This window comes from Phoca vitulina, unplaced genomic scaffold (assembly GCF_004348235.1).
Source record: "Phoca vitulina isolate PV1807 unplaced genomic scaffold, GSC_HSeal_1.0 scaffold3, whole genome shotgun sequence".
In the NCBI taxonomy this organism is placed as follows: domain Eukaryota; kingdom Metazoa; phylum Chordata; class Mammalia; order Carnivora; family Phocidae; genus Phoca; species Phoca vitulina.
The window spans coordinates 68172216-68196767 of record NW_022589706.1 but is presented as its reverse complement, the minus strand read 5'-3'; the positions used below and the strand labels follow the sequence as shown (position 1 = coordinate 68196767).

The 24552-nt window shown below is 34.4% G+C and overlaps 1 protein-coding gene across 7 annotated transcripts in view; it reads right to left on the bottom strand.

Moving 5' to 3' along the window:
- The window catches only part of CCSER1 (coiled-coil serine rich protein 1), a 1349277-nt gene that overhangs the window by 1211246 nt on the left and 113479 nt on the right, over window positions 1-24552 (bottom strand). For 3 of the 7 annotated variants that reach the window (XM_032400826.1, XM_032400831.1, XM_032400832.1), the window contains exon 3: window positions 11484-11672. The exons of the other annotated variants lie outside the window; for them this stretch is intronic. The gene's annotated coding sequence lies outside the window, so the exon portion shown is untranslated. The remainder of the gene's footprint in view (window positions 1-11483; window positions 11673-24552) is intronic. 7 annotated transcript variants of the gene reach the window in all.

The following is a 24552-nucleotide window of genomic DNA, read 5'->3' as shown; positions in this document are numbered from 1 at the left end:
GATAAGATGGAAAAAAAGAAATGAGTGTATCCACAAATCATTACTGCCTTTCTTTTCTTATAAATACTGTTATAGTTGTATCCTTTATAATGCGAATGGCAGCATGTTACAGAATATACTCATTTCCACTCAGTTATGTGTTGGCATGGTGTACAAATTCTGTCAGAATCATTTTAAAAACAGAATCTTGGATTTGTTGTGTTTTTTTTTTTTTAAAGTGTTGTCTTCGAATTCAACATGCAATGATCACATTTGTCAATGACACTGTTCCGCAATATATCTGTGGATATAATTTCTCTTGGACTCTGTTTCTCCATTCATAAAATTAGAGAACTGAATAGATGAATTCTGTTAGTCCCTCTAATTTATTAAAATGCATGCATACCATCTGTGAAATTTAGGATATACACTCACATGTGCACACATGCACACACAGATGCATCTGATAATAAAATGATATTCTGAATATCCTTTCTTTCATTTCAAAGTTAATAATGAATGAGATTCAGTATTGCTTCACAGTTAAGTGAAAATAAAGTTCTAGGGAGTACCGCCCCAAACACAGATGTAGTATATGTTACAAAAGAGAGCAAGAGTACATTTGGGAATGCAGTCTATTTGTTACATGATAAAATCAGAAATGTGATAACAAGTTTCTTTCTTCCCCTTATATTGTATCTGCTTGCATAAATTGTTGAATTTGACCAAATCATATACATATATTCTTACTTTTCTCTTATTATTTAAAATTGTAGTTTGTAATATATGAATTATAACACGGATGGATAGAGTTTTTAGAATTTAGGAAGGAAGGCATGGCTGATATTTAACATATTTTAATATTTAAATTCTCTGATATAATATCAGATTAAAATTATTTCAGATTATATCAGATACATTTTAAATTTGTAGAAAAGGCCAATAATAAACGAACAATTAATAGATTTATTCTAGATCCATAAAATATAATTAAAACTAGATTTTACCAAATACATTAAAGTATATTTTATTACCTACGTTGTTCTTTTACTTAAATTTATTTATTTTTGAGAGGAACTACATAATATATATTATAATAAAGGGAACATAGTAAATTCAGCTCATTTCTTTCTTTGTTAAAACACACACACACACTCACACCTTAAACTTTGTAAATAAATTCACTAAGTTATCTTCTAATGAGACTATTGTTCTGCATCAAAGACCACTATAAGGAATGACTGACTGCTCTTGAGTTTATATGGAGTCGCATACTGTTAATTTGATAGAAAAACTAGTAAGAGTGAATTCATGAGAGAAGGACCTATGTTTATGCGAAATGGGCTGTGTTAGCTGTATTTGGTATCAGGAATAATGTGCCTGACTTGGGTTGCCACTAGATGGAGATTTTGCATCTTGGAACATTTAAGGAGTTCCACCTTGGTGTTCATCTGGAAGGTGAATTTCTTTTTGTGGATAAAGAAAGAAAAATCCAGTTGGTTAAGTACCTCATTCAAAGACATACAGATAGGTAGCTAAACTAACATTTATAGAGCTCAGAGTTCCTGATAACGGAATCAACTCTAATTGAATCAAACAAAAGAAAAGACTGTCATTGCCAAAAACATGTCCTATTTGAAACAAACAAAAGAATCCTTGTTCTATACACGTCTAATATATCTATATAATTAAATATTGTTCCCATTTTTTTTTATAATTTTAAAACAAAATTTATTTTTCAAGAAGCTACATTAACATAATTCGTTTTCTTTTTTGCCTTTTGTGGTTTTTTTTTTTTTTAACTTAGTCACAAATTCACTGGAAGAGGTGCCCTCCTATTTAATGAATACATAAATTATCTCATTTTAATCCTCCTAACAACTTCATTAGATAACTGTAATTTTTCTTGTCAAATAAATAAATTTGGTGACAGAGAGGTAAAGTCGAGATTTGAATCCTGGTATTTCCAATGCTAAAGATAAATTTTGAGATCAGTCTTCCTGAATGTACAAAATAGATAGAGGGATAATAATACTATATGATATTAAATAATAATATTCTTAAGGCTGTTGCTGCCTTATGTGTAATTGGGAATGGCTTAGTATTCCATGTTAGTATTCCAATGACAGATCCATTAGAAAGTAATCAAGAGGACTTTTAAATGACCCTCCAATCAGAAATCACAAATCACAGGGAATGTTAATTCTGCAGGAGAAAAAAAAAAAATGCATCCACTAGCAAAGAATCTGCAGAGTGCTGAGTTCAACAGTGAGAAAAAGAGAGAGAGAGAGTTGTTCCATTCCACAGACTTAAGTAGGCTATCAGTTGCATGTACAGGACTAAATATTAAATAAGGACATAAGCAGGATTTAAGGACATTTTGTAATTCATAATGAAATCTTGAAAGAAAGAAGCACGTGGGACACCTGGGTGGCTTAGTAGGGTAAGTGGCTGCCTTCGATTCAGGTCATGATCTCAGGGTCCTGAGATCAAGTCCCACATTGGGCTCCCTGCTCAGTGGGGAGGCTGTTTCTCCCTCTGCCTCTGCCCTTCCCCCCTGCTCATGTGTGCTCTCTCTCTCTAATAAATGAAAAAGAAAGAGGAAAGAAAGAAAGAAAGAAAGAAAGAAAGAAAAAAAGAAAGAAAGAAAGAAAGAAAGAAAGAAAGAAAGAAAGGAAGGAAGGAAGGAAGGAAGGAAGGAAGGAAGGAAGGAAGGAAGAAAAAGAAAGAAAGAAAGAAAGGAAGGAAGGAACAAAGGAAGAGGAGGGGAGGGAAGGGGAGGGGAGGAAGGAAGGAAGGAAGGAAGGAAGCAAGAAATACACAAAGAAAGAAAAAAGCATGCATCCAAGCTTCAAAAGAATGGAGAAAAATCTACCATACAACAAACAGAAGGTTACCAGAAACTGGAAGAACCTAAAGGGCATCCTGCTTGCTTTGTCTGTGGAGAAACAACATGATGGACAGAACACCATGTAGATACACATGGTGCTGTATTCATCTATCAAACATATAGCATACAGTTTGACAGTTTATAGTATAAACTGTATATAAATACCTCAACAATATAACGGAATAATTAAAGAATGAGGGTCATAGTCATCTCAAAATAATTTTTTAGTTTTCTTCTGAACATCTTAATACATCATTCTGGTTTTCTCCAATATAACAAGGGATACATTTCTGGATCCACATTTTCTGGGTTTGAATTCTGATTTGTACACTCATTAACACACTGAATAAACTGCTTAATGCTCCTCTCAGCCTCAGTTTCACTATGTGTGAAATGGAGGAAATCAGAGCACCTCCCATGGTAACTATTATGAGGATTAAATGAGCTACTGTGTGTTAAGTGCTTAGAACTTTGCCCAACACAGAGGAAGTATAAGCTATTTTTTATTATTACAAAATTATGTAAAGTGTGTCTGACTTTTCTATTTTAAGAATTTGAAATAGAAATCTGTCTCAAGAATCCAGTGCCTCAGATGGGAAAAACTACTGAAGCAGCACCCTTTGCACAATTTTCTCTTAGTAAGGCTTATTTGTTTCTCTGTGAGCTATAAGTTAAGATAGTGTAATGTGGATAGAGTGGCATAATATTCTCCACAAACCCTTAAGGTAAAGATTTGTACTGTAGCCTGGAAATGACAAAAGACAGAGGTAATAAACCTGAACATTCTACATGAAAGATGAACTCTTTTTATTTTCTTCGATTCAAGTATATTTTATGCTGATACCTTGGATAATTTTATGTTGTTCACACTGTCAAGCATAATAATTTCAAATGTGTTTTATTAAAATAACTGAAAAGCTATATAATCCTAGCACACTTTAAAAGTTAACCACTAACAATTTTTCTGTTAGTTTAAATATGGGAAAGAATGTACTTTTCTGGCATGTTTTATGCTCTATATGTGCTTTATTTTTTTTAAAGATTATCCATTTATTTATTTGACAGAGAGAGAGAGAGAGAGCACAAGCAGGGGGAGCAGCAGGCAGAGGGAGAAGCAGGCTTCCCGCTGAGCAGGGAGCCCGAAGCGGGGCTCAATCCCAGGACCCTGGGATCATGACCTGAGCCGAAGGCAGATGCTTAACCAACTGAGCCACCCAGGTGCCCCTCTATATGTGCTTTAAATATATTTTCATTAATACATTAAGCAGCATATTTTGCTTATTTGATTTAAGGAAAAGATATATAAACACATGTCATTATAATCTAATTGTAGAAAGCAATCCTCGCTGTCAAACCAACCAACCAATGAATATCCTTCTTCAGAAGAAAAGATTTCAATCATCAAATAAATCTGTTAATACCCTCAAGTCAGTATTCTCACTTAGTCATGTTTGGAATCTAATAGGAAAAGGAGGAGGGAAGGCAGAGGAAGGAAGGGGAGAGTGACTTGGAGTATCACTTCTATGAAATAAGGTACCATGCCCTCCAATATTTCTTTAAGGAGTACTCAAGGGACTTCCTGAGGAATAAAACCTTTGACTGATACCTTGGAGATCTTCAGAGACTGGACAATGCATCCTAGAAAGATTCAGAAGAGGTGAGAAGTTTGCATTTTTTTTTTTTTTTTTTTTTTTTTTTGGTAAAGTGGGAGATAGTAAAAGGCAAAGTAAGAAAGATGAACCTGACAAACCTCAGAAGATTTTTAAGCAAGGAAAAGTATGGAAAATCACAACTGGAAGTTGAGGATTCAGAAACTGATTCTCTTAAAAGTATCCATGCCTATATAAGCCACCACAAATCCTGGAGACCCCGGGTCTGAATACCACACACAAAATGCTAGCACACACAAAATGCTCAGTGGATTCTCTCATTCATTCAAATAATTAAAATATAGAAGAAAATACCTTGTTTTAGGCACAGAGGATGCAAAAGAGAATAAGAGACATGAGGTTCCTTTTCTGGTGAAGTATCTATTCCAGTGAGGGAGATAAAACATAAACAAGAAATCAAATGAACTTGACAGATAGATAGTGTATATGTCATGTGAAAAAAATAATCATGGTAATGAGATAAGTGAAGGGGGCAAGTGTGGAGATAGGGATATTTGTGGTGAATGAAGTATCAGTGGGAAGAACCGTTTTTTTTTAAGATTTTATTTATTTATTTGAGAGAGACAGATAGTGACAGAGATAGCAAGAGAGAGCACAAGCGGGGAGAAGAGGGAGAAGCAGACTCCCACCCAGCAGGGAGCCTGACATGGGGCTCAATCCCAGGACCCTGGGATCATGACCTGAGCCGAAGGCAGATGCTTAACTGACTGAGCCAGCCAGGTGCCCTGGGAAGAACATTTCTGACAAAGGCAATATCAAGTACAAACTCCCTGGGTCAGGCATGAGTTTCATCTATCCAAGTAAACAGTGTGAGTACAGGGAATGCGTGTATGAGATGATCTGGGTCAGGAAGGTGGAGGGCCAGATCCTGTAGGGCCTCACAGGATATAGTGCTATGCTTGGATTGTATTCCAACTGCTAGAAAAAGCCATCAGATTAAAAGAGAAGTTAAAAGAGAAATCTTTGTAAAGGATGGATAGTAGGAGTAACCAGCCATTTAGGAAATTACTACAATAGTCCAAAGGAAGAGATGATGGTGATCTGGTTTGGATAGTCATAGTACAGACAAACAAGGGAACAGGCTTGGTTATCTTGGGGTGTGGGGAGTACCAACAAGAACTGCTGATGGACAGGGTGTGAGGGGTGAGAGAAAGAGAGGAATAAAAAAAAAAAAAAAATGCCTAGGTGTTTTTTGTTTTGTTTGTTTTAATATGGTTGTTGGGTTTTTTGTCATTTGTTTTAAATGGGGGAAGAAGTGCTACTAAAAATGACCATCATAACAGTAAAGTCAGTATGGAATAGATAAATGAAAAACAGACACCCAAAGTATTAAATTAAGATCAAATATTCACATAAATAATAAATCTTTTTTCATATTGAAAGCAAAGTGGCCTACAACACAGTTTTTAAATAGAAGCTCATTTCTGACCTCAAAGTTAGAGAATTTGGGAAATATGGAAAATATAAAAGATGAAAGCATCCAATCCCATCAATGGTACTCTGTGTATTTTTAAATGCAGGGAGTGTTCACTTCACGTGGCACAATGTAAACTGAAACACATGCATATGAGAACTGCACCCTTGCTTTGCACAATTCTGTGCTACTTAAATCTCATGACTCCCAGTTAACACAAATCATGTAATTCATGCAAAGCAATGAGGAGTGTGTATTTTTTTTTCGGTAATTTTTAAATCACTGAGATAAAGTAAAAATATAATGTATCCTTCTAAGAAATTTCTCACATATTATCAACTCCTCATCCAAGATTTCTTACAGGGATTTACCATAAATTACTTAAGGTAAAACATATAGGTAGTTTCAAACATTTCCGTAAAAAAAATGGCAATCTTATACTATACTGTCATAAAAGTAACTAATCCATTTCAGCTAAATAGTCATTTGATGGCATTAAACGTCTCCATTTTTTAGCTGGACCAGGGTTGGGAGTTTTTATTAATGAAAGAACCCTACGTGATGCTTTGGATTCCAGCCCAAAGGCAGTACTACTTCTATTATCAGTGTAGCTGGACCAAAGTCCTATGTGTAAACCTCTACTTGGTAATAAATGAAACTGTTCTGAAGGCTACAAACTCTTTCATGCCACAAGGGTACCATTTAGTAAATCACCAGAGCAACACCAGAGGCAAGACCGTCTGATCGCACTACGTTTATTTGTCCTCGAGGTGTCTCTCTCCCATTCTGCAAATGATTAATTCACTTGAGGCCATGCAGGCACATAAGAGCATCTCTCTGTAGCACTTTGAGAAATCAAGTCAAGAAAGCAGGCAACAAGGTGAAGAATACTGATACAGAGATAGGATATTTCCAAAGAATGTAAATCTGTTTACAGGTAAGTGATTCAACCTGCTTTATGAAATCTCCTACAAAGTGGGAGATCTGTGTTAGGCATAAAGGAAAATGCAAAATTTAGACTCGCTTCCTCCTGCCCTTAAGAGTCTTATAATCTAATTAACTGAATTAATACAAAAGGAAACCGAGGCTAAACGTGAATGATACTGTGGTACTGACGATATATGCAATTATAGTTCTGAGTAGAGAAGAAAATGAGGCAGACTAGAAAAGGAAACTATTAGGAAAGGAGCAAAATAAGACATGAAAATCTAAGACTAAACAGTTTTCATGTTTTGAGATTTAAGAAATTGAGTTCATTTATTCAATAAACACCCACTGAAAAGTATATTCTGTTTCAGGCAGGAGACTGAGGGTGCTCTTCTCTTTCCTCTCGCCCTCCGACATTAGGCCATGGAATACAAGCGCTACAAAGCACCTAACAGATGATCACTGAAGCCAGCATTTCTCAAGGTATAATTCCCAGCCCAGCAACATCAGCATTACCTGGGAAATCATCAGAAATTTGTACTGTTGAGCCACAGCCCCAGAAATGCCCAGTCAGAACCTGTGGGTGGTCTCACCTAGCACTCTCTGTATTACTAAGACCCTCGGATGATTCTGATGCATGCCAGAGATTGAACACCACTGATATAAGCTAACCAGGGAAGAACCTGGAGGCTATCGTGAGGTCATTACTTGATAGTTAACAGCAGAACTAGAAACATGATTTCTAACTCACAAGAGAGTTTTGTTTTTTTTTTTTTACTCCATTATAAAATAAATGCAAATTTTCTGTTGGTTTCAGTAACTTCTTTGTTTTTCCCCTTTCCAAACATGAACCTTGGAAAATTTAAAAGCTGCTTTTAACAGTATGTACTTTGTGAAAAAATGTATTCCCTTTCCACATGGTGATGAACTAAGCAAACTAAGAATGTAGATGTAGAATTTCTTTCATTATTTTTATTAATTAAAATTTTGCGATTTTCTTCAAATTTTTTTAGTTTTTTTATTTCAATGACATTTTTATTCTCATTATAAAACACAATGATTAATTATAGCCAGGGATTACAAAACATTCGGGAAGAAAAGAATTTTCTCAAGTGTTGCCTCTTTCAAATCCTCTTCCTTTTTTTAAAAAATTATTTTTTCCATTTTTTTAATTTAAATTCAATTAATTAACATATATTATTGGTTTCAGAGGTAGATGTCAGTGATTCATCAGTCTTATATAATACCCAGTGCTCATTACACCATGTGCCATCTATCACCCAGTTACCCCATCCATTCACCCCCTCCCCTCCAGCAACCCTCAATTTGTTTCCTATGATTAATAGTCTCTTATGGTTTGTCTCCCTCTCTAGTTTCATTTTGTTTTATATTTTCTTCTCTTCCCCTATGATCCTCTGTTTTGTTTCTAAAAATCCACATATCAGTGAGATCATATGATAACTGTCTTTCTCTGATTGACTTATTTCACTTAACCTTCTAGTTCCATCCACGTCATTGCAAATGGCAAGATTTCCTTTTTTTGATGGCTGAGTAGTATCCCATTGTATATATACACAACATCTTCTGTATCCATTCATCTGTTGATGGACATCTGGACTCTTTCCATTGTTTGGCTATTGTGGACACTGCTGCTATAAACATTGGGGTGCACATGCCCCTTCGAATCACTACATTTGTATCTTTGGGTTAAATACCCAGTAGTGCAACTGCTGGGTCATAGGATAGCTCTATTTTCAACTTTTTGAGGAACCTCCATACTGTTTTCCAGAGTGGCTGCACCAGCTTGCATTCCCACCAACAGTATAGGAGTGTTCCCCTTTCTCCACATCCTCGCCAACATCTGTTCTGTGTGTTGCACCCAAAATCATAAGATACCTAGGAATATATATAACCAAAGAGGCAAAGGATGTGTATTTAGAAAACTATAGAACACTCATGAAAGAAATTGAGGAAGACACAAAGAAATGGAAAAATGTTCCATGCTCATGGATTGGAAGAACAAATTGTTAAAATGTCTATGCTACTAGAGCAATCTACACATTCAGTGCAGTCCCTATCAAAATACCACCAACTTTTTTCACAGAGCTGGAACAAATAATCCTAAAATTTGTATGGGACTAGAAAAGACCCCAAATAGCCAAAGGAATGTTGAAAAAGAAAACCAAAATTGGTGGCATCACAGTTGCCAACCTCAAGCTCTATTACAAAGCTGTAATCACCAAGACAGATGGTACTGGCACAAAAACAGACACATAGATCAATGAAACAGAATCGAAAACCCAGAAGTGGACCCTCAACTCTGTGTTCAACTAATCTTCAACAAAGCAGGAAAGAATAACCAATGGAAAAAAGACAGTCCTTTTAACAAATGGTGTTGGGAAAATTGGACAGCCACATGCAGAAGAATGAAACTGGACCATTTCCTTACACCACACACAAAAATAGACTCCAAATGGATGAAAGACTAAATGTGAGACAGGAATCTATCAAAATCCTAGAGGAGAACACAGGCAGCAACCTCTGTAATCTCAGCTGCAGCAGCTTCTTACTAGACACGTCTCCAAAGGCAAGGGAAACAAAGGCAAAAATGAACTATTGGGACTTCATCAAGATAAAAACCTTTTGCACAGCAAAGGAAACAATCAACAAAACCAAAAGACAACTGACAGAATGGGAGAAGATATTTGCAAATGACATATCAGATAAAGGGCTAGTATCCAAAATCTATAAAGAACTTATCAAACTCAACACCCAAAGAACAAATAATCTAATCAAGAAATGGGCAGAAGACATGAACACACATTTCTGCAAAGAAGACATCCAAATGGCCAACAGACAAATGAAAAAATGCTCAACGTTATTCGGCATCAGGGAAATCCAAATCAAAACCTCAATGAGATACCACCTCACACCAGTCTGAATGGCTAAAATTAACAAGTCAGGAAACGACAGATGTTGGCGGGGATGCGGAGAAAGGGGAACCCTCCTACACTGTTGGTGGGAATGCAAGCTGGTGCAGCCACTCTGGAAACAGTATGGAGGTTCCTCAAAAAGTTGAAAATAGAGCTACCCCACGACCCAGCAATTTCACTATTAGGTATTTACCCCAAAGATACAAATGTAGTGATCCAAAGGGGCATGTGCACCCCAATGTTTATAGCAGCAATGTCCACAATAGCCAAACTATGGAAAGAGCCAAGATGTCCATCAACAGATGAATGGATAAATAAGATGTGGCATATATATATATACAATGGAATATTATGCAGCCATCAAAAAAAATGAAATCTTGCCATTTGCAACAACACGGATGGAACTAGATGGTATTATGCTGAGCGAAATAAGTCAATCAGAGAAAGACATGTATCATATGATCTCACTGATACGAGGAATTCTTAATCTCAGGAAACAAACTGAGGGTTGCTGGAGTGGTGGGGGGTAGGAGGGATGGGGTGGCTGGGTGATGGACACTGGGGAGGATATGTGCTATGGTGAGCGCTGTGAATTGTGTAAGACTGATGACACAGACCTGTACCCCTGAAACAAATAATACGTTATATGTTAAAAAAAAAAAAAAAGAGAGAGAGAGAGAGAAGATAGTAGGAATGGAAAAATGAAGGGGGAAATCGGAGGGGGAGCTGAACCATGAGAGACCATGGACTCTCGAGAAACAAACTGAGGGTTCTAGAGGGGAGGGGGATGGGGGGATGGGTTAGCCTGGTGATGAGTATTAAAGAGGGCATGTACTGAATGGAGCACTGGGTGCTATATGCAAACAATGAATCATGGAACACTACATCAAAAACTAATGATGTAATGTATGGTGATTAACATAACAAAAAAATAAAATTAAAAAAAAATTTCACCCTGTCTGAAAAATAATATGCTTTTTAATTGTAAGCTAATGACTTTTCTTTAATTGTGCTATGTTAACCTTCACCACTGGGAGGGGGGGGAGTATTTATTAAGAAAGCACCAATCAACGCATTTGTGTGACACAGTTTTTCAAAGAATTCTACAAATTACTTTTAATGAGCCAAACTAATCATTCTTCTGCTTTACTGAAATTTAATTATCAACTTAACCGAAAGCATAAAGTCTGCCTCATTTCCTTTTCCAAACAATGAAACTGCAAAATATAAGGAAAGTACAATCAAAAGTAAAATAGATTTGACCTGAAATCATAAATTCTATTTAACAGAGTATTTAGTAGTATGTAATGTAACATAATCATTCAAAACAATGCTATGGAGTCTGACTTAAAGTGACACCAATGATGGGATGCTTTTACATCACAAAATTCCATGAAGTACTAGGGTTTCTATGACAAAGATGATTCACTAAGAAGTTTACTTAAAAGATAATGTCAGTAGAATAACCTGTTATCACCAGATAATGGTCTCCCACTATTACACAGTAGATTGCCAGGAAAATACATATGGGAAATAAATACCCAGGTAAAGCAAAGCCATTTATTTTCAAAGCAGGAGAAAGCAACTCTACAGTAATGTTGTATGACAATCACTTTACTTCCTTAAACCAAATGCTTTGATGTAACTGTGATCACTTAGAAATCACCTACCTCTCTTTCTTTTCTGGATAGAAAACTCTTACCAGCATCAATAGGATCTACAGTGAATTGAATAGAGTAACAGACTTTAATCTGACTCTTGTGAGATACAGTGACCCAAGATGTCTTTTCCATGAACTATATAACTTCTTTACATATTCCTCTCCAAGAACTCATAAAGAGAGCAGCCTCTGAAGTAACCTAAAGGGGGCAGAGTATATAGGTTAGATATAGGTTTGTTGAACAATCCTATTTAGGGATTTGTAACAGAGTTCTACTGATACAATAATTTGGGTAAGTTGAGATGAGCATCTGGAACATCAATTATTTCAATATGAATAAATCTCAAATTTCATTTCTTTATTTGTACTTATATTTACAAAACCAACTAAAATACTTTAAAAACTAGTGCCAAGTTAAATATCCATTAATATTCTAGACTGTAACTATTAGCAACAATAAAAACGTATATGCAATGTATGTATAAATGTATTTATATATAACTTAACCTTGTTTGTAGAAGTATTAGCCCCTTTTTAATATCATTTTGACATTAATAACCACTCAGAAAAACACACACACAAAATAGTGCTCTTATTGGCATAAAAATAAATAATATAGCATATGACATATATTAATATAAAGTGATAACCCACTTATAAACCAAGTACAGTTAAAAATGCTTTTAATGAAACTGGAGTAAAAGCTTTATAACAAAATATCAACAACTAAAAAGCACTCAAACACATTTATTCAAGTCTAATTATCATGCATATGCAATTAAGCTGATTCAGGAAGTATAAAACCAAGATACCATATGGTTCTTAGTTCTCCAAAACTGCAGACATAAATGTGGATTTCATACACTGGCTTCTGAGCACACTACCACTGATAACAGAATGCTTTGCCCAGTCATCCTTAGTGTCTTTTTAAAATTCATTTTAGAAAATACAGTGTTTTTATTCCATCAAAATATATGAGAGTGAAATGCAGCCAAACAGGCACGTCAATCATGGGTATCCCTGTAGTGACTCAAGTTGGATTTTTTTCAGTGAATAAACTAATGCTGTCTCAGTTACACAAAATTCTGCTTATGTTCAAGTTTAAACAAACTTCAGAATTATGAAGTAATTATAAATGGTGTGCATTTATCTATCTATACATGTATTTTGAATGGGTTGGTTACTATTCATAGTTTTCAGACTTTACAACACCGTAAAGAAAAAAGCTAACATAGATAAAAGTAGACTTGAGAATGTCAGTGATTCATTCCTATGAATTGCTTTACTAGGCATAATTCTGTTTGTTTATTTTTTTTCTCTACTTTAAGAGGTGAGTTAAAAAAAAAAAATTACCTGGGCAGGGGTTGGGGAGAGGGAAGCTATGTAACCCAAATCAGCAATAGACAAAAATATTCTTAAAACTATACTACCACATAGCTGTAATGGTTGAGTAAACAAATTGAGACCATTGTGTTTAAAATGCTTTTCAAGAGTACAGATATATGTAAATACCAGTATGATTTCAAAAGTTTTGAGCCTATTTAATTTTAATAACTTTATATATGAGCAAACACTGGGCAGTGTAATGTGACCATGTGATCTGCAGAGCACCAGGAATGGAACTGCTAAGATAATGATCAATGCTGAAACATGACTCTAGAGCTTTATCTCTACTTTACTGGAAGCGTTCCAATGGTTCTTCAACCAATGTGATAAAATATTTAGATTAATGGGTTAAAGACATTCTCATATGTCAGGAGAGTCTGGCTTTCTAATTCTAATTTTCTAACTTGGCAAGGAGACTCTCTGGTAACTCACTGAAGGAGAGAAGAGAATAGTTGGGTAATTTATATGCACATGTAAATGAGGGCCTAGGTTAGGTCTGACTTATAGACTCCAGATTTCTATTTTTTTGATTACCTTGTATGAGTCCATAGACCTCAACCCCTAAAATAGAGGCCCATTTATTTGGCGGGGGGGGGGGGGGGGGGGTATTCAAGCAATTATATAAAAGATCAATCAGCCCCTGTGATCTAAAAAGAAAAAAAAAAAAAGGAGGTGGGGGAGGGAGAGAGGAAGGAAAAAAAAAAAAAGGAGAGGGGATAGAGTGTGATATGACCTCATTATTTGTCCAGAGAAATATTTTTGCAGGCCAAAATATTCATCATCACAATCTGTCTACCATATTTGGAATAGTGGCTTTACTCCTTCAGTCCTCAGATTCCTGAGATCAAATACGGAAAACACTTTAATAAGATTGATGAGTTTGTAATCCTCCTCTTAGCAACTCTTTGGAATTTGCTTTTTTTTTTTTTTTCACATTGTTTAGCAAATCCCTTTTTATTTCATATTTTATTAACATGGGCTTTTGAAAAGTATTTGTCCCCCTCTCCAGGACAAATCTCATTTTTTATAGCATGAGATTTTTAGACTCTTTACTTACACTGTCTTGGCAGGAAAAAACGTCAAAGACTAATTTCACAATAAGCTCTTACTTAATATATGATTAGCATTCACAGGCCACATAACCAAATTTTAAAACATGATCTATTCTCATTCACAGCTCACATTAATACAAGCCACAGCTACTTCAAAGAGCAAGTCACATCTAGAGCGTGGGTTCCTAAAACATTTTATCCTATTACAGCCTATGGATTACACTAATCATTAGAAGCAGTAGAAAGATAGGTATGGCTGTCTGTGTTTTAAGATGGTTCAGTAAGGAACTATTTCCCCTACCTGGTTTATCCTGATATGTTCCAGCTACTCTACATAATGAAGAAAAAAAAAAATTGAAAGACAATACAGCAAGAGGCAGAAAAAGAGTCTAACACAAGATTTGTCTTCATCATGGAAATGCCAAGGTACTGTGCTAGCTCTTTGATTCAATTTCTGTTCCACTGCTTTACCTCACCTTGGAGATTCCATTATCTTCCTAGTAAATATTCTGTTCTTCACTCTACATTATTGCTATGTGGCTAATTCTTCCCACATATGATGGATATTATAAAGCCTTAGCTTTAGTTCCCACACTTTGCTTCCACAGTGGATTGATATATGATCCCCACCCTTTTCATTATCCTTCTCCCATTCTAACACCATGCTGATAAAACTAATTGCATATAGTCCACCTATTTTTTTATTCCAGAAAATTTCAGAATAAACAGGCATCCAACAAAATATAAGTATCTTTAAATCTACATATTTATAAAAATTTTACACATTCCAGTAATGACTAGATTACACTACCCTCAAAGTGGGAAACAAGTTTCATCTCAAGCCCATCTTAAACAGTGGGAGTCGGAGTGAAGTACTGAGAATAGTTGGGAGGTCTATCCAAGCTCAGCAGGAAAAAGTGCCCTCATAGAATATGATGTGTGACATGGGCAATGGTGGAAAAACTGGCAGCCTGTGTGCTATTTTCCACCTTAATCTGCACTCTCCTGGGTATAAACTTTCTCTTATGGAAAAACCCTAAGGTCATTAAAAAAATTAAATACATGATTTGCCAATCACCAAAGACATCAAATTTTCACTTCCTTAACTTATATCCTATCACCTCTCTTTTTCAGTAACAGCTGTTACTCTTTCCTCTTTCTCCTTTTTCTCAGTTCTATGAAAGAGAATTCCTCAGTGCAATTTGAATTAGAAACATTTCTAACGATATTTTCTGCTAAAACATCAAAGATGGAAGAGACACAGAGAAAAAATTAATAACAATCAATAAAAAATGTCAGATTATTCTAAATTGTGGGTTAGGATGTTACTGAATTACTAAAGATATGGTCTTAGGTTTAAGATGTTCAAATCACATTTTTGTCCTAAACTCTTAATGTTTTCTATAATTCTATGAGGTTGGACAAAGGCATAATGACACATACCCATCATTATGGTGTCACACACTGTGTTTTCACTGTCCTAAATATCCTCTGTGCTGTGCCTATTCACCCCTCCTTTCCTCCACTACTTTACCTTGTCAAGTCTTAGTTTCCTCAATAGCAAAAGAGATGTGACAGCATGTGTTCAAGCAAAGATGGTGATAAAGTAATGCAAAAAAAAAAAAAAATGCACAGTATGTAAATGACTTTTCAATATGTTTTTAATGAACTATTTTTTTTTTTTTAAGTTCAGTACCCTACAAATCCTTAGTGGTTTCTCTCTTTTTTTTTTTTTTTTCACCATGACTTCCATATCTGATGACATGAATCTACCAAATTAAACAGAAGTCTCACGTATTTTCCTCAATATGATTCCTTAAAGTTTTGATAAAGCTCTACTTCAAGACAAACATTCTCATTCAAAGTCAAATGGGGTGAGAACTAGGGATAGCAGGAAGTTGGGATACAAAATGATGTTGAAGACTTGGAGTCACTGGATTCAATGTCTTAAAAACATGTATGAATAGTATCCACCTATGAATGTTTTTAATTTGCATACTTAAAAATGAAGAGAGGGCTTTCTTACCCCTAGGGCTGTTTTATCTGTTCCCATCACAACACAGTTGATAAGACCCAACAACCTGAAAGAATGCCAGGATGCACAGATTCCTCCTTCCCTTCTTCCCCTCTATGTATTGTCCCTAGAAGTTTTGTTGCTCTTAGTACAGAAGAGGAAATCACTACTCCTATTAAATTGAACTGTGGAATAAGGAGAATTTCCCTCATGTTTTGAGCTTGACTTCAGAATGTGTTTTTCAATAGAAGCAAAGTTATATATATTTGGGAGATAATGCAATATGATAAATGATGTTGCTATGTACATTAACCACATAAATTTGTTTTGTGAGTTAGCATAAAAATTCATTACTATAAAATAAAATTTCTAGGGGCACCTGGGTGACTCAGTTGGTTAACTGTCTGACTCTTGTTTTCAGCTCAAGTCATGATCTCAAGGTGGTGAGATGGAGTCCTATGCCCAGCATGGAGCCTGCTTAAGATTCTCTCTCTCCCTCTCCCTCTGCCCTTTCTCCCCCCCTCACTCATGTTCTCTCTCTCTCAAAAAAAAAAAAAATCAAAATCAAATATCTTGAGGAAAATGTTTGATCAGATTAAGAACCCCAATTAAAAAATATGTTTTGGGAATGTATAGATGAAAATCTTATGCATACTTGAAATCAGCAACGATGTACAAACAATGTAGAGGAAATAATTTCATGAATTCCCTAAGTCATATGACAGTCAATATCAGTTCTATAATGACGATTATTAAGTTCTCTAACAACCATTATGAATGAAGGGAGGGAGGGAGAACTGATTTTAGAATTTTTTTAATTCTCTTTTAATACTTTTATACTGAATCACATAACCTGAAATACTCAAATTTTAAAATGAATGATGGTGGTCTTTGTCAGTTCTATTATAATAATAATTACTACATTTATTAGAGCTGTGTTTTATCAGTTGATTGCAGTTTTAAATATTTATAGTTAGGGTCTTAAGTGAAATAATGTAAAGCTAAATGTTAAAATCTCAGGGTCCTCATATCTAGGGCTGCTAAACAGCCAATGAAGTTAAGTACATTGCTGCACAATATCTAAAGGTTATAGCAGAACTAGATCTGTATTTGAAAGGCTAAAAATATTGTAAGATTATAATACAAGTATTTAATCAAAGCCTCAGGATGTGATTTGTCAGAAGATGGCAGTGCATTTTATTCTATATATCTATTCAATCAAGAAAATGAAATACAATGATGACCAAATTATTTCTCTCATAGAAGAACTATAAAAGAGATTCTTATCCTTAAAATCATGTAATTAACATTTCATAGAGTAAAACAGCTGGATTCCGCACTAAGTATGAAATATCCTCTCCCCACTACACTCAGAAAGATACATTTGATTTTGTACTAACCCTAAACATAACCTCATAGTAGAATATAGAATATCTGATTTTAATTTCTCATAGCTTCTTTCACTGGCATTCTTTAAAATATAGCAATATGAACAAAAATGTCTTTAAAATTATTTGATGTAATCACCTAATAACACATTTTAATTTCTATATCATTATATTAAAAAAATTATTAAACAGCCCTAATTTTATACAGGTGAAATTTAAACACTTACCAGAAATCCACCAGGTTAGTTTTTTCAATACTTGATTAGTTATGATTATCATCTAACTTTGATGTGCATATAAATATATATGTATATATAAAAATATGTATTATTTAAACATTAAAATAACCTTTCTTCAATGTATTTTTTAATGCCAATATCCATCTTGAAATCCATTCAAAGGATAAAGTTTGAAAGATAAAATTAATTATACTGTATTGCCCTGGCAATATAAGCAGGTATAATTATTTTGGTATAATTACTATGTATCAATTATACCAATTTTGGCATAATTACTTTAAGAACTTAAAAATGGTCAAGTAAGAGATTACAAGTAGTTCATGTCCTTTTCTCCTCAACATAAAACCCATAAAAGTCTATTTGTTCACAAAGTTAAAGATTATAATACACAAGTTATCTGAAATACAGAATATTGTTTACTAGATATTATATTTAAAGTATTCTTGTAGTTTATGGAGATGAAAGAAAAATTATATCCTTTCTTTCAAGTAAGGAGGATAAACAACAAATATCAGAAAAAGAAAATGGGTTATGTTAGTGGGAAATGTAATTTGGAATTTGTTAAGAGGCCTTCTTTTTGTGAAGGAATAAATTCAAAATTAATATACCAACTAAGGTGATAAAAAAATGAAAAACCTTCAATTAATAATGGTCAAGATAACCTTAATATTCCACAGAGGACTATTAAATGCTTAGATAGGTAGAAATGTTCAAACCCAATCATCCAGGACACCACCATAACTGAAGCAAAGAAAAAGTAATAATAATAAAGAGTGCTAGACAGCTACATACACATTTAATAGGGCAGCAGATTTGTTAATTAACACCAGATGGAGAAAAAGAAAGTTTATAAGCATTTGTGTGTGTGTGCATGCATGTGTGTGTGTGTGTATGTATATATGTGTGTGTGTATATACATAGGCATTACAAAATGCATGACAGTAAATAGGAAAGTATTACAATATTAAGGATGTTCTTGTTCTAATCTTTTTAGTTGATGTTGTATGGGATGTATGACATGACGAAAATACCGTGTGATAAACTAATTTTTTATAATATTAATAGCCAACAAAATTTCTCATCCCAGTTAATACTAGTGACTCCCCAGAAATCATGTCAACATTTCCATGAGTTAGACTTTTATTGTAAATAACAGAAAATGCAATGCCAAAAAAATGCAATAAATTCCAAAATGAGATTGCAGAGCATGCAAAAACTGCAAAATTTCACTAAACTGATGAAGGTGATGTAGAAAACTGCTCAACACACACACACAGATACTGACAAATCAGAACTATAAGACACAGACTTATGGAAGAAAAGCAAATTGAAAAGAATAGTTACAGACTTTGTGCAATGGAAAAGCATTTTTTAGTAACACAGATTATGCCCTTGAAGAAATTGATGAAGCCCTCAAATATTTTATTTTTACAAGAAATCCTCTTTATGACGGTGCTCTAAAAGTCACGCACGGGTGAAGGCTGCTGCGTAATTCTATTATATCTTTATGTCTGCAAAATTTCTTCCCCAAATCAACACTGGATCATTCTTTACTCATTCCTAATGTTGAAGTCATCATTGCAATTACCACCTAAGATAACTTTTTACTTTTACTTTTTTTCAAGCAAATTTGTAAACTTTTGTTTTTCCTCCAATGTATTGACTATGAGTTACTGGGTCTCCATTTTGGATGTATTTATCCTGTGGGGTTTTGTTTTGTTTTGTTTTGTTTTCTGAATCAACCACCTATACTGGAACCAGTTATAACATTAAATGTTTCCTTAAAGGGATACATTTTACTGAATTTACAAGAAGAATCACTAATAGCATTAGAATACCTCATTTTCCTATGAAACAATCTTGCAGCTTATGGCCAAACCCTTTTTAACCATCATCTCTTACCAAGCCACTCAAGTCTACAACTAGACTCTGCTTCCATCCCTCTACAATCTCTTCTAAATATTTAGGACAGGGTTTTTTGTTGTTGGTTGCTCTTAATTATGTTTATTATCCCTTCACTTAAAGGCTTTGAAAGACTTACCATTATACTTAGATTTAAATCCAAATAAGTTATATACATTCAACAAAGTCCTACCTCTTTGATCTTATACCCCCCTTGCTTGCTCTGTTTCAACTACATTAGTCCCCTTTTCCTGCTAAGATATTAGCACCTGAAGGCCATTTTATTTACTCTTGCTTATTCCAAGGCAAGAAATTCATACAAAAACAAAAAAATCATGAATCTATAGTTTGGAAATTCCAAGAGTTTGTCTTATCTCATCCATGTAACTAAAGACCCAGGGACTCAAATCATACTAAAATTACAAAAATTTCTTTAAACAAAGGCTCCTTTTTTTTAAGATTTTATTTATTTATTTGAGAGAGAGAGAGGGAGTGAGAGAGCATCATAGGGGAAAGGGTGAGAGGGAGAAGCAGACTCCCCTCTGAGCAGGGAGCCCGATGCAGGACTTAATCCTGGAACTCTGGGATCATGACCTGAGATGAAGGCAGTCGCTTAACCAACTGAGCCACCCAGGTGCCCCAACAAAGGCTTCTTAAAAATATATATATATATTTATTTATTTATTTGACAGAGAGAGAGGGAGAGAGCACAAGTAAGCAGAGCGGTAGGCAGAGGGAGAGCCCGAGCAGGGCTTGAACCCAGGACCCTGAGATAATCTGAGCTAAAGGCAGACGCTTAATGGACTGAGCCACCAGGGCCCCAAGCAAAGGCTTCTTAAATGCAAATCTGTCCAAAAGTTCTCAATAATTACCAGAAATTTCCTATTACTTCAAAAATACTCAAGTATAATTCTATTATTTTATATAAGTGTATTGAGAATTATTCAGACATCTTTAAAATGTTAAAGGTGTATAAAGAATAAAATGAAAATCTCCATCTAGCTAAAAAACTTACCACCTCCAATAATTTCTATCCTATTAAATTAAACCTATATATAAATCACATAGTAAGAATATGACAACAGAATCTTCTTTAAACAACTAATAACAACTATTTCAGGGAATAAGATTCTGTTAAAGCATTACAGACTAGACTGGGCACATCAGGATTTCGCTGCATCTTGTAAATTTGAGAGATGCACTGGATACTATGTCTGAGAATGTTTAATGACAAAATCTATGACTACTCTACTATGATTTAAGAAGCACCTCGTGAATCAAATACCAAATATGATAATACCCTATCAGTTTACACAGTGGATATAAAATATTTCTCAATTAAGTAATTCAGATATTGGATTGGCTAAATAAATCTCACTGGAAACACACAACTGAATACTATTTGGCATCTAGAAAGATTAGGAAGTATTTCATAATAAATTTTCTAATGCCAGAAACACACTATATAAATATACACTATACTGAGTAAAACATAGTATGCATATATGGGGCAGCCATATAGGTGCTCCATTCAAATCTTTCCTTCAAGAGAACCACCTGTAAGAAACATGACTGATGGATAGCCTTCAGCTGCCTCACCTTGGAATCCTTCACAGTATTCATCTTGAAGCTACACCTTCCCTAGTCTCTTCCCAGCCAATGACTAAGCACAAGGGAGCTCCTAGAATCAGACCATTCCTTACCAGACATGGGATTCCTATTATGGGCAACTTTCACTTAAGGACTGCCCACTGGACTGGCTGAGACTTACTCAATAGTTCTGCTATCTGAGGTTCTTCCTACCCAGTTCTCCCTCCCCTCTTTTTTCCCACAGATGTCATATCTCCATTACGGTCTGAAGACTCCAAGACTACTCTCGCTCCGTCTCCGCTTTATCCTCCATTAAACCCCTTGCACATCTAGTCCCATTTTGCTGTCTGCTTTTTGTCAGACCCAAACAAACACAGTACATGTAATTAATTTTGTTCATATAGAAAAAAGACTAGAAAGAAATGTATCACACCATTATGACTGTTTTCCTTTGAGGAGTGTAACTATAAGAAACTTTATATTTTTTGAAATCATAAACTTTTCAAAAATTCTCTGAATTTTTCATTAAGTATTCATTTTGATAAAATTTTTAAATGAATAAATTATTTATTTGTAATTATTTTTCTGTAATCTTGTATCAGTAGCGGTCAATATCAATAGCTGTCAAATACAGACTAAGGCGTTAGAGTCATTATTTTATAAACACCAAAATATATTCACTGGCTACAAACTCTGTATCATCTTACCATTGACCTAGAATCTTAACTTCAAGATCACCTTTTTGCAGATGACTGGAGTTAACATAAAACTGATCAACATGATGGTTAATTTTATGTGTCAGCCTGACTGAACCACAGGCTGCCCAGGTATTTGGTGGGCCTCAACAAATCCATGAAAGACCTGAAGAGAATAAAAGGCTGTGTAAGGGAGAATCTGCTCTCTCTGTCTATCTTTAAGCTTGAACATTAATCTTCTCCTGCCTTAGGACATGGACTCAGACTGAACTTAGGCCACTGATTCACCTGTGTCTTCAGCTTGCCAACTGCAGATCGTGGAATTTTTCAGCCTCCATAACGACATGACCCAATTCCATACAGTAATGTATAATCTACTTGAAGGAACTCTTTTGGGATTCCTTATTTAAAAATTAATAAAATTTTCATAAATGTATCTATCCTAAATTCTTATATATTTAATTTGCTTAAAGTATGGTATGGGTATGGGCCTGGAATTTTAACTATAATCTCTTTATATTTATCTATCCATCTATCTATCCTATTGGTTCTGTTTCTCTGGAGAACCCGTACTAATAGAAGCTATAGTTTACCTAGCCCAGATTGAATCTCTTTTCCACCACCATAACCAACACAAATCCCTGCTTTGCTCATTCGAGTTTTAAATATACCAAAATACACTTTGTTTGCTTCTTTAATAAACATTTATTGATTGGCCATTATGTGTCTTGTTTTCAAATTAAAAAAAAAATGTACAGGGTCTCTGTCCTAGAATCATTAAGTACTCACTTTGGTAACTAATATTTAATAATGAATAACAATGCTGTATTATTGATAAATTACATTTTATGACATAGAACACTGATATTTCATGCTATTTTTTCTTCATTTGCAAAAATCATTAGTTTTCAAGTGAGTTTTATATCTACTATTAAAACCACCACATTTTCTATAACACTGAATAAAATAAAACTATTATTGATCTATGTTTTGGCTGATTATTAATTATTAATAATTTAAACCATTTATTAATCCATAATAAGTAATCTCAAGGTGAGTTATATAAACTTATTTCTTATGACTTTTTTTTTTAATTCTTGGTTTCTCATCCTTAATATATGGTTAATAATAACTACCTCCAGAGAAGCATTCTGATGACAGCTTACTCAAAGAGTCTACAATGCCAAGTACTCAGTAAACATTTTAGGATATGACAGGGACTACTGAAAAGAGCAATGTCTTCAGAACAAATGGGCACAATTCAGATCTAGTACTTATATACTGTAGAGCCAAAAGCACATTGGTTAGCCTCTCTGACTCTAATACTGTTTGTCTGTAAAGCTGGAGGCAACAATGCTCACTCTACAGAATTTTACCATGGATTAAATGAGATAACATTCATAAGGCATTAGAATAATGCCTCGCACACTATGCTTTGGCTTTGACTTATATATCCTTCTTTATCTTAACTATCTTGTACATTATGTATTTTTGCAATAGACAGAATGGGACAGGTCACAAAGCCTGGTGGAAATTTCTATGACTACAAGAATGGTTTCCCCCAGCATTCTAAATAGACACTAAATTAAAAGAACAGAGAGAACTCCAGTTGGATCTGGAACAGTATCAATAAACATGGTTTTCAAATGTGCGGAACCTAAGGAAATAAACCATAAAAGATGAAGAAAATATCTTTACAAACTCTTGGATGCAATGTGGCAGAGTAAAGAGTGAGAACTCTGGAGTTACGCTGTCAGGGTGAATGCCACAGTTTCATCATCAATTAGCTGTACAAACTTAGATAAGTTACATATACATCCAGAATTTCAGGTTCCTCTTCTATAGACAAAAAATAAACAACAAATTCCTAGCTATTGTCACAACTGGATGACATCACACAAGTAAAATGAACACTATCTGAAACACAGAAAGCAAATGTTAGATATTATCATACTTGTACTCTGGTGATCTGTTTTCTAAAAATTTATCTTGCTTAAATTGTGCTCTTTTACTCTTCTTTACATTATTGACAGCAGTTATAATCTCAGTATAATATATTGCATTTAAAGTCTGTACATGTAGTCTGTAATCAGAAGATTCTATAAAGCTCATTCTAGAAATAGAAATCTGAAATTGTTAGAAAGTCCAAATGCTGAGGTTGCAAAATGTCTATAAATGTCAAAATTTTGCATTTGCCATTGTTGATTTGTACACTAAATTTTTAGAAATACTCTCCTTATGTTTGTTTGAGATGCCCTAATTTTTATAGCTTATATTCCTATAAATTGATTCATATTTATTGACTATAGAGAAGAGAGGGTAAAGATTCAAAAAGATAGGCAAAACAAAATAGACTGATACTATGAATCTTTCCAATTATCAAAGATGAACTACTGTTCAGATTTCATGGTTACCAAGTAACCTTCTAATTGTGATGTTGCTTCCTATGTAGATCTCTGTAATGAGAAAAATATATGATGATCATCCTGATTCAAGTAGTTCCATGTAATTGCTACAATTTTCTTTGTAAATTAATCAACTGGAACTAACAGTTGATTCCAAAAGGACTGGAAGATAGTGTTTATTAAACTATTGTTACTTGCTAATGAAAAGCACTGGAATAAATTTTCCTGGATGTATGCTTTGAAAAAAATCTATCATTTAACTGAAAAAGAGGGCATTTACTGGTAGAGGCAGAATAAATACAGGTAGAAAAAAATAGGTTCATAAAAAGGAATATATATATATATATATCAATGTATGCCTTTTTATAAACATACACAAATTTTTGTAAATGAAAGTAAATGTTAAGA